At 42.7% G+C, this 13,938-nt stretch overlaps 1 protein-coding gene across 2 annotated transcripts in view; it reads right to left on the reverse strand.

Annotated features, from left to right (window-relative positions):
* SYT8 (synaptotagmin 8) overlaps window positions 1-13,938 on the reverse strand; it is a 69,528-nt gene that overhangs the window by 24,165 nt on the left and 31,425 nt on the right. The window contains exon 1 of one of the 2 annotated variants that reach the window (XM_069965667.1): window positions 9,518-9,580. The exons of the other annotated variant lie outside the window; for it this stretch is intronic. The gene's annotated coding sequence lies outside the window, so the exon portion shown is untranslated. Of the gene's footprint in view, window positions 1-9,517; window positions 9,581-13,938 lie in introns of those variants that run through there. 2 annotated transcript variants of the gene reach the window in all.

A 13,938-nucleotide genomic window follows, 5' to 3' on the forward strand; every position in this document is an offset into this window, starting at 1 on the left:
GTCCTACAGGAAGTGGAGTTTTCTTTTCAGCCTCTGCTGATATCTCTGTCCGAGACAGGAACTGTCCAGATCAGTAGCAAATCCCCATAGAAAACCTCTCCTGCTCTGGACAGCTTCTGTCTTGGACAGAGATATCAGCAGAGAGCACTGTGTCAGGTTGGGAAAAATACACCACTTCCTGCAGAACATACAGCAGCTGATAAGTACTGGAAGACATGCAATTTTTTTTAACAGAAGTAAATTACAAATCTATATAACTTTCTGAAACCAGTTGATTTGAAAGAAAAAGATTTTTACCGGAGTACTCCTTTAAAAGTAGAAAAGCAACTAGTGCAACAAAACTATTACTATTAGACCAGACATTACAATCTATACATAAAACTCTCCGCATCCGATTCCCCATCACCTGTTATTTATAGATTCCTACTACGTTTACCTCTTGCCTCGACCAGCACTAGGTGTTTTTTTTTTTTTTTTTTGTGAGCCGGTATCAAATGAAGTAGAACTTTAAGGGTTCACTGGAAATATAATAAAAAATAACATCTAATTTCCTAACCAACACTTTTTTTTATATAAATATTATAGTCCCCCCTAGATAGGGGCGGTGACCCTGCTGTAGGGGTCTGGATCGATGGTACTTTTTTTCCCCTGTGTTGTACCCAGCACTAAATCTTTTTCCTTTCTATAGAAGCCCTGTCCAGTAGAGCATTTTTTTTCTCCTTCTAGTCAGTGACAGCAAGCAGAGGTACTCGAATGGTAAAACAACACCATATGTGAGATCAATGCTGCCCAGAAGGGCTGGTGGAGGAAGGGTGTATGGAGATGCCCTTTAACTGTAAACAAAATTCTTATGATTGTTGCAGAAAAGAATCATTGAGGCATCACTGCCCTTAACATGCTCGGCTATGTCTGTAACTGTAGATCTGAATTCCTTTCTGCTTAGTGAGTGTATTGTGTATTTTAACTCACTCGGTCTGTTATTTCCTTCTATTCATAACAATGCAGCTCAAGTTACACTAATGGCTTACAGCAGACGATGCCAATCTGAGTGCCAAAAAATTGGCAATAGGCAAAGATGTGTCGGCTATTAATAAAATATGATATTATCTTAATATTAATCTTCTGTTATATATTTTTGTAAGTTAATCCTAGCACTCTACGTCCTAGCACATTTGTTTCCAACAACATGTACTGATCATGGTTCTGGATAGCTGAATGATGGTCTTAGTGGACAACTTACGAGCCGTAGTGGATTATAATAGGGCCGTTTCAGGCGGTAGTCTGGGGCCCTGAGCTCCTGGGGGGCCCATGGCCCCAAACAGACTTATACTTTCAGTGGTGTATTATATCCAAGCTACACTTCTGCCATGATTTGCATAACAATCGCGGTTTTTACCACAATTTTGCACAAATCAGGGCAAAACTGCAACCAGGAGACAATGCAGTAACATTAGAGAACATACTGAAGGACCTTATCATGTGACAACAATGTCACCACAGGTCCTTTACAGGCTGCATTATGGAGGAAAAGGACTAAAGCTAGTGCCGCCATAGTTACAGTGTGTTGGAGGGGCCCAAGCTTGGTGAACAGCCCGGGGCCTATGATAAAGTTATTACACCCCGGCTTACGAGTCAAGGCTGCAGTGCAGTCAGAATAGCCTGCTGAGCAGTGTCCATAGACATTGATGCAACAAATTTTTTTCAGAGTCACAATATAGCGACATTTTAAAACTTACATTACAGCTCCAACATTTGATCTCCACGATTCTCCCAAATCTAATTTACATAATCAGATGGTTGTTTATTGGAAAACTCCGATGGCACTGTTTTGTAGCACAGTTATGGAAATAGTTACCGTCTATGGAAAACTCTGTAGGCACTGCTTATGAGGGCACTCTGCTGCCATGGTTTAGGAGGGTACTCTGAAGCAGTGGCATAGATACCAAAAAGGCAGACCATGCCACTGCTACAGGGCCCATGCACTATGGGAGCTTGCAGTACCGGACTGGTACCTGGCCCTTTAACTGTGAGTGTTTGTGATAAGCACTAGGAGTTAAATGCTGTGGCATCGGACTGACAGAGCAAGAAGCCATTGGCTTCTTGCCCTGCCAGTCTCTCTTGTGGCTGGAAGCAGCATTGCACCTCAAGCCACAGGAGGCCGCTCTCTGTCCTGGGAGGGATGCCAGGAGACTGCACTGGGCCAGGTAAGTATGTGTATCAGGAGAAGATTCATGGGGCCCTGCACAGCTTTTTTGCCCCCCCATGAATCCTAGCTACACCCTTGCTCTGAAGGTGCAGTTCATGGGAGCACTCTGAGGGCACTTTACTTTTTAGGACATTTTTGTAAAGAACTTGTGTATTTAAAAAAACAACAACATTATAGTGTAGTATTTAGTTAATGAGTAAATGTGTCTTTACTTATATATTTCCTATAATGATTCACGTTAGTTAATAGAGATGAGAAAACTTGCCGAACGTTCAGGAAACCGGAAGCACCAACATTTGAATTCTGCTGCCTGTAGAGGGTCGATGGAGAAGAGTTTTCCAGCCAGTCCTAGGTCCTGCATCCACCTTCTCCCTTATTCCATACCTCACTATACATTGTTACTAGTAGATACCACAAAAATTAAGGGCTAACAATCTAAAGTATTCTTACACAACCTGTGGCTCTGTGCAAAACCATTGCCAGGGTGCAGTATGATGGATGGTGTAGTTTTGCTACAATTGGAAAGCCACGAATTGGAGAACACTGCTCTAATATGAAAGACAAACCAAAGGATAATCATTTGAGTAATTTTGAGGTTGGCCCTTAAAATTTGACTAGGGATGTCCCACCTTACATATGACACAGATGACTGACCCTCATAGTTACAATTCCTAAATGTTTATGTACTGTGTTGGAAAAGACGTTGTAGATCCAACTTGAACCTGACAGCCGTCCCTGGGGGCCACACTTAGGTCTGTTTGCACTCCAGCCTGATGAAATGTTTGCTTTTATGGCTACCTTTAAACACACTGGAACTTACTGGTCCAATATAACATGGATGCCTACACAAAAAGCATGGAGTTGTCAGGGGTGGTTCCCTCTACTGAATAAACCACAGTAAGTTATAGTACATATATTATATTTGCTAGGAATATATTGGCATTGTTAAAGGTGGAGGCCCAATGATAGGAAGGAATGTAACAGTATATCCTGAAGGGTGGATTTCTTTCTGCAGTAACTGTACATAGGAGTTTCTGTCTATGGTTTGTTTAATGCTATACCATAATCCTTTTATCATTACGAGTGATTCATTCTTGGAGTGCTAGAGGTTGCAAAGGTTGAACTTGAGCTGCCGATGCCTCGGCCACATAAAGGTCCTTACTGAGGAAGACAGCAGCTGGTGCTCATTGAAATGACTCTAGCAGGTATCTTTCATGGGGCTAGTTACCTCTATGACTGTCAGCAGCCCATCCCCTGTTTACACAGATCAAAACTTTTAAGTGACAGTAACATTTTAAGGCTATGTTCACACTACGTTAGAGACCGGCCGTTCCGTGACCCGGCCGGCCGAGCTCTGGCCGGATTATCTCGGCTGGTACTTAAGTACCGGCCGGATGATCTTTCCGGCCGCGGAGCTCTGATGCGGGCGCATCAGCGCGCGTCTGCATCAGAGCTTCCCATAGCCCACAGTGAAGCAAGCGGCCGGACGCACTGAATTCCGGACGCAGAAAATTGACATGTCAGTTTTTTTCCGGCGCCAAATGGGATCCCGGCCGGAGCGTATACAATGCGTATACACTCCGGCCGGGATCCCATTGCAAATAAGGCATTGTTCAACTCCTCAAAACTAAGTCCGTATTTCTACGGCGAGAACTACAGCCGTAGTTTTATGTAGTGTGAACATAGCCTAAAACAGTGGCATATACCAGTACTAGAGATGAGCTTAACTTAAGCATGCCCGATTTTGAATGTTCAGCGTTTGAATAACAGTGTGTTAGGAGCTGGCCGTCATGCCTGGCTCCCAGCACTGCTGGAGCAAGTGGCCGGCCCCTTGCTGATGGCGTCCCTGGCATCCAGGCCAGCTGGGTGCAGGGAGCGCGCCGATGGCATCCCTAGCTACTGGCCGGCCAGGTTGCTAGGGGCGCGACGGCGTCCTTTAATCTTGCGTCACAGCTGGCCAATGTTTTGAATCACTGACTAGCGGTCGGCACTGCCAATCAGCCTGTAGTATTGCAACTGGGGCTGGAGTCTCAGCCCCAATCACGCTCTGGGGCTGGGACTCCAGGCTCCATAAGTATCTTCCCCTGTCTGTGGTTCCCTGCCAGCGACAGAGCCTCAGTCCGTAAATGATTTCTTCATCTAGCAATCGTATCCTGATTTGTATCTTTGGTTCCCTAACTTCTGGCTGTGACTTTTGGACTATTCTCTGGACTACCTTTTGTACTGTGCTGGCCGTCTGTTACTAACTAGGATTCCTGACCATGTTTTATTGTGTTTTGTTTGTCTTGACACATTCTGTGTCACACCTTTGCAGGCTAGGGACTGTCAATTAGTTATCCGCTGCCGTTTAGGGCAATTAAGGTATTAGGCAGGGACAGTGGGGGGATGCCAGTGTTAGGGCATCACCTGTCTCATGTTTACCAGTCCCCTAGTCTGATACGATGGCTAAAAAAGTTGGATGCAGCCCTAGGGAGCCCTGGAAAAGATACAGACATAGTCATAGGTTTTTTCCATTTTTTCCAGGACTCCTTAGGGCTGCTTCCCACTTCTTTAGCCACCGATATTCAGCACCAAATGGCAAGTCCCACTATTACCATCTAGATGTTTCCTTTGTCACACAAGTCATTTCTGATTTTTGTACAAAATTTAATATTAGACCAAGGAACTCTGGATAAGCTGGCACCATTCGGAATTTTATTAAATAAAAAAGGAACCTAGTAACTATCTATAATAAACATGATCAGCGAGATTACCTGAACCTCTTTCCTGCTTCTCACTATTTTAGATTTAGGTAATGTGTCACCTTCATTTTTACAGCTTAGAGCAAAATACTAAAATTTCAGAATTTTTTTTATTACATTTTTTGTAGGATTAGCTAAAAGGACTGTGCATCTACAGCATTCAGAGAGATGCTTTACAGCAGCTACTTGGAGGCAAAGAAAAAGCACAAATTGTCTCACTCCTAGGTCCAAAATGTTCAATTCGGTTAATGTTCAGTTGTCTGGGAGTCCACGGAGAAGAATGCTGGCAGGGCGGATAAATACAGCAACATCAAAAAAAAAAAGATTCCCATACTACTCATAAAATTCAGTTTTTTCTAGATCCATTAAAACATGTCTTGTGACAGAGACAATGATAATATAAAACACAACAACGTGCTTCTGACCCTTACAGTCCATGGTCACAGCCGGAGACAATAGACTGGAGGGAACTTCTATGGAAGAGTTTTCTAGGCATGCTCTGTGGCCTGTGCAGTGTTAGGGAGGAGGTGAGCTTGTGAACTGCCTCATCCCATGTTATCTACATACTGGTGTTACCTTTCACTGCAATCCTACCTATGCTGATAAGAAGAATATTACCAGAATGTTTTCTGTACAGAAAAGTATTTGCTTCTTATTAGGTCTAATAGAAGTGCAGATTTTGCAGTGTCCTTACCCTGACTGTTGGCTGTTCCTACTCCTATGTTTGATGGTGATTTTGATCAATAAATAAATGCAGTAATATTGAATATGTACTTTGCTTAGATAACAGATAGCATTCACTGTTATGACAGGGCATATCAGGTGCAAATATTTTTTTTCTGTAAAAGTATATATGCCCTATTGACATGACGTAGTAACATAAAGAACTAGTAACATTATATTAGAGTCATTAGTGCTGTATGACCTTTCTGGCATTTCAGTTCAGTAGCATTACTGTTCCAGTGGGCTCTGACAGGTGTCAGGCTCTGTAGCTGTCACTATGGAGGCCAGAATAATATTTTTTTCATGCCAGTCAAGGTATGTAGAAAGGCTCCTTCAGGATTGTGAAAAAAAAATCTCAGCACTGTCAGGTTAAGAAGGGACTTAAGTGTGCCAGAAAGACATGAACAAGAATCCTGTATGACGCACTACGTCCAGATTGCTTCCTCAATACACTGTTAATATTCAGCTGTTAAAGCAAAGTCCCAGCTCAAATACTACCAGTCATTTACTATGGCCAAGAACTGACAACTTGTCCCCAAATCACGATCAGTGCAGCGATGATCTGCTGCTCATCTTCCCATGTAATAGGAGCTGTGGCAGCAACCACTGCTGACATCAATGGTCAGCCCCAACGATCTAAGGATCATTAGGGCAGCCCCTCCAGCTGCTCCCCACGCACCCTTCCACTTCTCCCCGGTCGCTGTCTGTGTATTAGCACAGACACCGAGTGCGGAACGTGCCGTGCATAACAGCTATAAATCTGTAACTGCCTTGTACATGACTAATGTTGAGTGAGCACTAAAATGCTCAAGTGCTTGTTACTCAAGTCGAGCATTTTTCATTGCTCGAGTAACGAACCTCATTGAAATCGATGGGAGACTCGGCAAAGCGTAAGGTGCCTGGTTCATCTTCAGACTGGGTTCACACTACGTATATTTCAGTCAGTATTGTGGTCCTCATATTGCAACCAAAACCAGAAGTGGATTAAAAACACAGAAAGGATCTGTTCACACAATGTTGAAATTGAGTGGATGGCCGCCATATAACAGTAAATAACAGTCATTATTTCAATATAACAGCCGTTGTTCTAAAATAACAGCAAATATTTGCCATTAAATGACGGCCATCCACTCAATTTCAACATTGTGTGAACAGATCCTTTCTGTGTTTTTAATCCACTCCTGGTTTTGGTTGCAATACTGACTGAAATATACTGACTGAAATATACATATACTGACTGAAATATATGTAGTGTGAACGCAGCCTCAATTTGTCTTTCAGTTAGGTATTGCATTTTTTCATTCAAATTTTAGCATATTCCATCCCTTGAAGGGATTTGTAAAGGAAATCGACACAAATTAGAAATAGTATTTCCGGTAGCTTCACACATACCGCATCGCAGCGGATTTCATCTAAATAACTAAACACAGCATTATTCTGCACCATCAAATCTGCTGCAGATCTGCTGCGGATCCTGTACGTGTGAACGCACCCTTAAACTATGTTCACATTACGTATATTTTCGTAAAACTACAGCCATTGTTGCCAAAACAATGACCGTGATTATTCCAAAAATATACATTACGTTGTGGTCTATCGAATCCTGGCCGGAGGGTTTACACATAGTATACACTCTGGCCGGGATCCCTAGCGGCGCCGCGAGAAACTGACATGTTGCACCCTGTCAGTGCACACTATAGAGCGAGCGGCTCCAGCCGCACGCTCCATTGTGTGCAGTGGGGAGTTCTGATGTGGGCGCCCGCATCAGAACTCAGCAGCGCTAAAGATCATCCGACCGGGCGGTCTTTTCTGAGACGGACGGTCTCTTACCAAATGTGAACATAGCCTTAAACTGTTTCAGAGCTCCTGGCATCATAATGAATAATGATGCTGGAAACTCCAAAACTGTTTAAATATTTTCGCTACTGAACTGAAACACACTGTGTCAGTACAGTAGCGCAAATACCAAAAATAGCACTCCAAGTACCACAAGGTGCTTGGTAAAGCATTGAGCTTGATCAAACTCTATGCTCAACTAAGCATGCTCGCTCAACACTATACATGACTATTACATAAATGATGCCCCTCCATCTGTGTCCCACTTGTTAAGAGTCCATGGGCCCAGATTTATCAATCTATGTGAATCAAAAATTGGTGTAATTTACCCGTAGCAGCCAATCACAGCTCAGGCTTCATAATAACAGATCTTGTTAGAATAAGAAATCTGAGATTGGTTGTTATGGGCAAATTACACCTGTTAAGCCCCAATTACCCCGGGGCGATGTCCAGGAGCAAGCGAGCGCAGACCTGTCAGGTCATCATTCCCTACTCGCTGCTGGCACTATTACACACATCGACAGCGAGCGGGTAATTAGGGGGGGTCTCTGGGAACTTCGGGGGGTTCCGTGAATGATATTTAGATCTTTCTCTAAGCAGCAGATCGTTGCTTTCTTAGTTGTTTGTCTTTCTACATGTTGAAAAACAACGACAGATGACAGACATTGTTCATGCCAGCTGATCGCTGCCTTCTATTGCATGAAGCGAGTATCAGCTAAATACGGCAGGCAATTGATTTGTGTAATAGGGACTTTAGGCTGCAGCTTCCTTTCCTTATCTGGAAAGACTGTCGATTACTTATGTAGAGAGTGTTTGCATCATTTGTATGGTTTATGTATGTTGGTACTATTTATCAAAGTTCTATGGCCAATGTTGTATATCTTCACACACCATACTCCTTTTTTACATTGGATTTTTTTACATTGAGTGCATTAAACAACACAGCTGCTGTTCCTATGGCATCCAGTCCCCAGTGCTCTCCACTGCCAACCCCGCAGGAAATACCCGTTTAGCCAGTCAGTGACTTAGTAGGTATTCCTGAAGGGACAACATGTTATAGGAAGCAGCAGCGAGCAGTGGGGGGGCAGGCGGCATAGTGACAGGGATTGGGCAAAGTGAATGCGCTTTCATTTTTATATATAAATCTCCACTGCAAAAAAAAAAAGTAAGCCCTTAAGCCGAGAGTTCTGTGATGATAATTGCATATAATTGTTCCACTAATGCAATTGTGTAGGAATCCTATGCAAAATCAGCATATAATAAGGTATTGTGTAATTGCATGAAATCACATGTATATGCCATTCCATCACAGCATAGTAACGTCGTCTCAGGTTTTTTTGTGATTGTAACCCATAGGGTTCTATCAAAATCGCATGCAATAATAAGAATTTATTATTTTATACTATGTGGTAAAGTAATTAATATTTTTTTGTATCCACCAACAAAAAGATGTCTTTCTAAATCCCAAAAATAGAGAAAAGTAAAATTATATTACAATGTTTTCATGGTTCCCCTAGACTAGTGCCTTGAAAGATTCCTGTGGACGACTCTGAATTTCCTGTAGGAGTCCATATTTGGGCCAGGTTGTACTATTACTGCTGTATACTTAGTCAATATTTAGTGGGTCCGGAGTGACTGCTGTTAACTGGGTAACCCTGGGATAAAGCTACTTAAGTCAGGGGGGAAACAATCTAGTGAGAGCACCCTGCCCCTCAGTGTTGTGGGTATGTTATGGGGTACGAGGATATTGGGGTGACCTGCTGCTCCACCTGAGAGAAGGCAAGATTGTTCTTGTTAGTTCTGGAACTGCACCAAAGGACTTGTCAAACTTCTTAGAGGAGTTCAAAAGTCTCTGTCAATATTTATACCACTACAACGTCAATACAAATAGCTCACAAGGGACGCCAAAAAACAATCAACTCCTATCCTTGTGGTCTTAAAAATACAATATATTATTTGCCCCCAACAGAAGCCATAACATAGAAAGTCACATGGACAACAAGGGGCTTACCAGAACCATGCAGTATGTCCTCTCCACCAGCACAAACCTTGTTCCCTTGTTACTCCTGTCCCCTCAACCAACTCACACAGAACTGGAAATTCAACTATATTGCAACCTAGAATGACACCACACCCACGGTCACACAAAGACCATTACAGTGACGCACAGGACAGGTTCTTAGACTGTCACAAATCAGAGGCTCGCTTAGCTAGTATGCAGTGTGAGAACACAGGATTGGGTACAAGTATGGCATGGGATTGGCACTGGCACTAAGATCCTATGCAGAAGAGTAAAAGAGATGAAGCAGGTGAAGAGCTAAACGGAGACCTTTAAATATGACAGCATACTGATTTTATTTTAATGTTATGAAGGTTATAAAAGTTGGTCTCACTCTGTAGGACCGAGCACATCCACAGACAGCCACTTGGTTTTATCAGGAACTGTGTAATTCTTCATTTCCCCTCTGGAGGTGCTGCAGAGGAATCAAACAGTTGCTGACAGATCAGATCTTATTACTACGGTCCACATTCCCTTTGGTGTACTCTTCTACCAGAAAACTATTGCGCAATATTGAAGATTTCTTCAAATGTAACTCTATACAACAATAAAAATGCAAGTTTTGAAGTGACCATAGTAGTTTAATTGTTCAATTGATCACCACTAGAGATGAGCGAGCCGGGTTCGGGTTCGAGTAGATTCAAACCCGAACGTTCGGTATTTGATTAGCCGGGGCTGCCGAACTTGGATAAAGCTCTAAGGTTGTCTGGAAAACATGGATACAGCCAATGACTATATCCATGTTTTCCACATAGCCTTAGGGCTTTATCCAAGTTCAGCAGCCACTGCTAATCAAATGCCAAAGGACAGAATGGCTCTTTCCACACAATGTTGAAATTGAGTGGATGGCCGCCATATAAGAGTAAATAACGGCCATTATTTCAATAAAACAGCCGTTGTTTTAAAATAACAGCAAATATTTGCCATTAAATGGCGGACATCCACTCAATTTCAACATTGTGTGAACAGAGCCTTTCTGTGTATTCAATCCACTCCTGGTTTTGGTTGCAATATGAGGACCACAATACTGACTGAAATATACGTAGTGTGAACCCAGTCTAGAGCTGCATCTAACTTCTTCATCCAGCGTTAAGTGCTGCACGCTTGAACAAACTGAGTGTGCTAGAGGTTTGCTCATCTCTACTACTAATCATTGCTTGACCATGCAGGGAAATAATTCAAGTAGTCGTCCCAATTTGAAACTTGGGCAAATAGTGAACTCATCCAATCAGCTGTGTTGATATAAATGGTTAAAGAGGTATTCCAGGAAATAAACTTTTTCCCTATCTACAGGACAGGGGAAAAGTAGGAGATTACGAGGGGTTAGACCTCTGTACCCGCCGCCAATCTCTGTATCAGACCCCAACTTCTGTACGTGACCCGCGGCTCTATTCATTCCAATGGAGCCGGCAGAAAGAGCAGAGTACAGCGCTCTTCCAGCTCTTCCCTTCACTCCACACGTAACGTACCGTACCCGCAGATTTATTCAGAATACAGAAGCCGGGGGATACAGAGGTGTGCCCCCCATCCCGCAATCTCCTACTTTTCCCTTATCCTATGTATAGGGGAAAAGTTAATTTTTACTGCAATACCCCTTTAATGCACACATGTGGGTCATTGCCAAATGCTGGCTATATGTAAGGGTAAGATCTCATGTTGCAGCTGCATTTGGAGATAATACCTTAAAACCTATTTTATTAGCTACACACATCCTATAACTGGTTGTCAAGTTGCTATAGCATCTGCAGATATGACTTAAAACCAATACTTATATGGAAGGAAAAAAATTGAAATTTAAATATATGAAAAAGAATATGCTACACATCTGTCACTGACTGGGTTTCATGAACACATCTGGGAAAATACTGTACTCGGTATCTATAACCTGCATAATATAAGTTATCCTCTAATGGAGCATTCTAGAAATTGAAGGAAATTTGGATATTGATCTTTCCCTCGTGGTATACAGCGGCCCCTAAGGCTACGTTCACATCAGCGTTTGACCATCCAGCACCATTCCGTCTACCTTTGTCGGATCCGTTAAAATCCCCATAGACTCCCATGATATATTAGTGTGCTCCGTTTGCCCTAATTGTGCTCCGTTTGCATGTAATCCGTTCAAGATCCGTTTTTTTGAACGGAAGAAAAAATAGTGTTTGCAGTATTTTTCTTTCCGCTTTAAAAAACGGATCACAAACGGAAAGTGCACTTCCGTTTTTTTTTTACATTGTAGTCAATGAGGACGGATCTAAAACGGAAGGTATTTCCGTTCACATCCGTTTTTTTCATCCGTTTTTGCACTGAGCATGCGCAGAAGCAGCAAGAAATCAAAGAAGAAAAATAAACGGATAGAAAAACGGATGCTGACTGATGCAAACGGATGCTAACTGCTCATCCATTTAATTAATATAGACGGATCCGTTAGAAACAAAGAAAAACGCTAGTGTGGCTGAGCCCTAAGAGCCTTCTGTTTTAGTGTGTAGCGATCATATCATAATGTAAAGCGAACATTGCTGGTAAAGTCATTGTTTACCTTCTGGGACCAAACCCAAACAGTGTATTTGAACAGCTCAGTTTGCTATAAAAATAGTAAAGGAGAGTCAATTTGCTTTTTCTCACCCAGGGATTACGGTTGTTGTTCCTTTTAGCTCCTATAGACATGTTCAGGGGCGATTGGTAAGTCTCTTATTAGAACTTTGTTAATCATTTTCTTTATCACAGAAAGAATTTTCATCCCAAGGTGGTAATATTTTTCTGCGGAATTCTGCCTGCCTGAAGGCACTAGGAGGCATTAAATATACAAATTTTATTGAGACCAGAATCTCAAGAAATATTCTTAGCCAGCACACAGGCACACTGAATTTATGCAGAGTTGAACACCCCTACGTACGTCCTGGTGCATTGAAGCTGCCATGTGTTTTTACTGAAATCTACACCAGATTGGGGAAATCATAGACTTCACCATCATTTTACGTCTGCATGCAAATGTAAATTGTGATACATACACACAGAGCAAGTCCAAGCCACCCCCCCCCCCCCATTCCACAGCTCTCCGCCTCCATGAGATGAGTGGATGCCTACATTAAGGATTATACCTACTGGAGTGGGATTACTTAAAAGAGGGATGCCTAACTACCCTGGAGACTACTGGGGAGATAGCTACATATGGGATGCTACCTACTGCGGGGCCTACCTGAACAGAGAGGCCTAAGTACTATATTTAATTCACAGAACAGGCCTTACTATATGAATGCACAGCAGGACCTAATGACTATATGGGGATACAAAAAGGCCTAACTACTATATGGGGGCACAATAAGGCTTAATACTATAAGGGGCACAGTAGGGCCTAACTACTATATGTAGACAGAGAGAATGTCTTGCGCTAGTATATAGGTACACAGAAGGTGGCGTAACTACTATATGGGGGCACAAAGAAGCCTTGCTACTACACTTACTGTATGAGGTACAGAGAGGCACTGAGTTCTCTAGAGGTCAATGATGAGCATTACTACTATAAGAGGCCATAAAGGTGGGCTCACTTCTGTATGGGCACACAAAGAGGTCTTAGCTACAATTTAAGGGCACATATGGAGGCATTTTTACTATATCAGGGCATAGAGGGACTTAACTTAGGGCTGGGTGATATACTGTTAAAATACTGATACGGTCTCTGCCATCCGTTAACCGGCCTCAACTTTGCCAGGATGGTATTTTCAATATTTCTTGTGTGGGCCCTGAGTGATGTGCTGCCGCAGCGCTGTCCTGGGTTCCGGATGGGAGCACTTTAATGGCTGGTTTCCCTTCTCTCCGTCTCGACGCTCAGCTCTTTTCTTACACTACAGATGCCTTCCTCAGACCCTGTGTAGGGCTGCACAAAGAGGGCCATTTACTATATGTGGAATACACAAAGGGGGCCATGTACAACATGGTGGTTGCAGAGAGGGGGCCATATAATATTTTGGTGTGGGTGTGGCTAGGAAAGGGGTGTGTCATAATTATCATTGAATTATTGTTACCACGGCTACATGTACGATTAACCGTGATATTTATTTAGGCCATTATCGCCAATCCCCAACAACTATTATAATGTCTCTTTGGTGTTGTGCTGTGATATGCTGAGGGGTTGTATTGCTGGGTGGTGTAGTGCAACCTTAGGGCTCACCTTCTGAAACTTTCCTGTCACGGTGGGGTCCGAGGGTGCTGGGGCCCTTGTCTTCTTCAGCATACACACAGGGACATATAATTTTTAATACAAATCTTCACACAATAGCGGTGAAAGTATATTAAGGCTTTACTTGAAGGATAACTATGTACAATCCAATACAGGGGCATCTGATGATGGCAAACTGTTGGCTTGATCAGAGTCCTTA

Source organism: Dendropsophus ebraccatus, chromosome 4 (assembly GCF_027789765.1).
Source record: "Dendropsophus ebraccatus isolate aDenEbr1 chromosome 4, aDenEbr1.pat, whole genome shotgun sequence".
Lineage (NCBI taxonomy): Eukaryota > Metazoa > Chordata > Amphibia > Anura > Hylidae > Dendropsophus > Dendropsophus ebraccatus.